The sequence below is a fragment of the Dama dama genome, chromosome 22 (genome assembly GCF_033118175.1).
Source record: "Dama dama isolate Ldn47 chromosome 22, ASM3311817v1, whole genome shotgun sequence".
Classification (NCBI taxonomy): domain Eukaryota; kingdom Metazoa; phylum Chordata; class Mammalia; order Artiodactyla; family Cervidae; genus Dama; species Dama dama.
This window is the reverse complement of record NC_083702.1, coordinates 44,514,403-44,517,205: the sequence shown is the minus strand read 5'-3', so window position 1 is coordinate 44,517,205 and position 2,803 is coordinate 44,514,403. Positions and strand designations below refer to the sequence as shown.

At 47.5% G+C, this 2,803-nt stretch overlaps 1 pseudogene; it reads left to right on the top strand.

Annotated features, from left to right (window-relative positions):
- Positions 1–1,464: 1,464 nt before the first annotated feature.
- Positions 1,465–2,487, top strand: LOC133043106 (apolipoprotein L3-like; annotated as a pseudogene).
- Positions 2,488–2,803: the final 316 nt, after the last annotated feature.

Genomic DNA, 2,803 nt, shown 5'->3' with positions numbered 1-2,803 from the left:
AGCAGAGGTCCCCTGAGTGGGAGGGGGGACATTTCTTCCCTCCCTGATGGGATTCCCTCAAGCTGTGCTAGACGGGCCTGGGTGACCGTGTCCTCCACACCCTGCCTGGGACCTGGCTTCTCCCTCCATCTGACACCCTCTTCTGGTCTGCATGGAGCCGCCCTGACAGTGGAAGGCCATGTGGCTCAGTGAGCCCTCCAGGGTCACAGTGAGGGGCTGTGATTGTGTGTCATTTGAGGGATTCTGAGGAGCCTCACGCATCCCCACCCAAGAGGAAACATTTCCTCCACCAGCTGTGCAAGTGCCAGTCTCTTCAGGCTCAGCCGTTCAGATGGGTGTTTCCTCAAGTCTCTTGAATCTTTAGAGGTTCCATAAAGTTTCATACGGCCTTAGGGTGCAGGTATATGAAGCTGTCGCCAGGTAAGGTGTGAGTTAGGCTGGTGACCCCCGAGAGGTCAGGGATGCTGGGCACTGAAAGATGTCAGGATTCCAGTTACAGTTTATTGCAGAGTGGAATTCAGGTTCCCATCAGCTCCAGGACAGTCTGGGCAGGTTTCACACGCGAAGCTTCCATTGTCCTCAGGACGACTTACTGTCCTGGATTCAGTGTGTGGCAGGACACACAGAGCCCGGCCCCCAGGGATGCTCATCCTGCTTAAAAACAAATTATAATGTTCTAAAAAATGTTCATTTTGCCTGAAATATAACATCAAATAAATTGGTGAGTTATCATAGGATGAGATTTCTAGAAATCTCTGGACATGTTGACTATGTATTTTGCTTATTTGTATAATGTCTACAGTCCTCAATTTGTGTCTCTCTTTGTATTCTGATAGTCTTTCTTTTTTGTTAGTTGCCAGTAAGTTAATTCGGTGTTAAAGAATTTTAAATGCATGACAACAAAAACCCTTTTGTGATGTTGAATGAGAATAGGACCAGGCTTCAATCTTTTATTTATTATGGTGATGTTTTATTTGTCTATTACTATTATTATTTCCAAGCTAAAAAATTAAAAACAAATTATTAATACCCTGACCTGTTTTCTCTGACTACTCCCAGAGGTCAGACTAATGCCCTAGTGTCCAGCTCCTCTGGAGGTCAGTGCAGATATTACTTGACCCAAAGGCACCATCATGTGTCACTTTGTCAGACTGCCCAGTGGCCAAAGGCCCAGGCAGACAAGAACACTCCTATCAGCCAGAATATTCCAAGAGCTTAGGGACCACTTCCCAGTTGCCAAGGCCAAAGAGCGGTTGACTCCTCACTACAAACTAAGGCCCTTGAATGAAGGTTTTCTTCCCAAATCCCACTTCTGTTAGTTTCTCTGTGGACTTTCCACCCTACCAGTCCTTTGGAAGTGATGGTGTTGACCTGCCTCGGAGGCATCTTTATCAAATACCTCTCTTAAGACTATCTTAAAATGGCTTTTGCTTATTTATTTCATGATTGAATAATGGAGTATCCATGAGGTACAAACATGTGTTTAATGTTGAAAATAATTTACATTTGCAAAACTCTTCCCTTGTGATTTATAATAAAATCTCTGTGGCTTATGCAGAATAGATCCATTGAGCTTATTTTACAGACAAGCAAATTGTCTTTCTTAATCCCTTGATGTTCCTTGTTACAGGAAAGAAGTGGAGGCATTACATGAATTTCTGAATGAGTTGAAGACAGACTTGGCTATGGAAGACCAAGAGAGATTCCAACAGGACCTGCTAGACAGGGAGAGGTTTTTAAAGGACTTTCCTCAGGTGAAAAAGGAGCTGGAAGAGAGCATAAGAAAGCTCTATGCACTTGCAGACAGGGTTGACAAGTCGCACAGGGACTGTACCCTCTTCAAGGTGGTGGCCGGCTCTACCGGCACTGTGTCTGGTGTTCTGAACATCCTTGGCCTGGCTCTGGCACCCGTGAGAGCAGGGGCCAGTTTGGCACTCTGGACCACTGGGTTAGGGCTGGGAGCAGCAGCTGCTGTGACCACTATGTCCACCAGCATCGTGGAACACTTTAGTAGACCATCAGCAGAAACGGAAGCCAGTGGCCTGTTGTCAACTAGCATCAAGGAAAAGGTGTTTGTGGGAGCTCGATGTCTGTCTGCACTTGGGATGGCTTCTCTACAGCGAAAGTCTACAAATCCATGCAAGGGGTTAGGAAAAATGTCCATGCTGCAAAGCTGGTGAAAGACAACTCTCAATTAGCAGCCCATGCTAAAAGCTTCACAAGCACTGGGCAAGTCTCTGTCCAAACCACAAGGGGGTGAATGAAGCTCTCAAAGGCACCACTCTGGCAATGACCAAAAAGGGCCGGATCATTGCTGAAGGCTTTGCAGGAATCTCCCTTCTAGTGGGTGTGGGCTTCCTGGTAAAAGAGTCAATGCACTTGCATGAGGAGTCAAAGACAGAGTTGGCTGAGAAGCTGAGGCAGCAGGCCAGGGAGCTGGAGAAGAAGTTGAAGCAGGTCATACAGACCTATGAGAGGTTGAAGTAAGGCCTGACTCCCCCACCCCCAGAGAAGTGCAGGAACGACGGACACATGTGAGACCAGGGATCAGAACACCTTGTTAGAGGGGAAAGGAGAGGGAGACCACACTGATGGAGCTGGGTGTTAGGAATCTGGCATTTCAGTAGCTGAGCACAGCAGGGGAGGAATGCATGCAACTGGAAAACGGGGAGAGAGAAGGAAGGAGCCTGGAGCCTGGACTAAGGGAAGAGAGTGAGGGGAGGGGAGATACCACTTATTTTGGACTAAAGAACACACTGGGGGCAGAACAGAGAGGCAGGGGAACTAGAAACGAGAGGCCAGG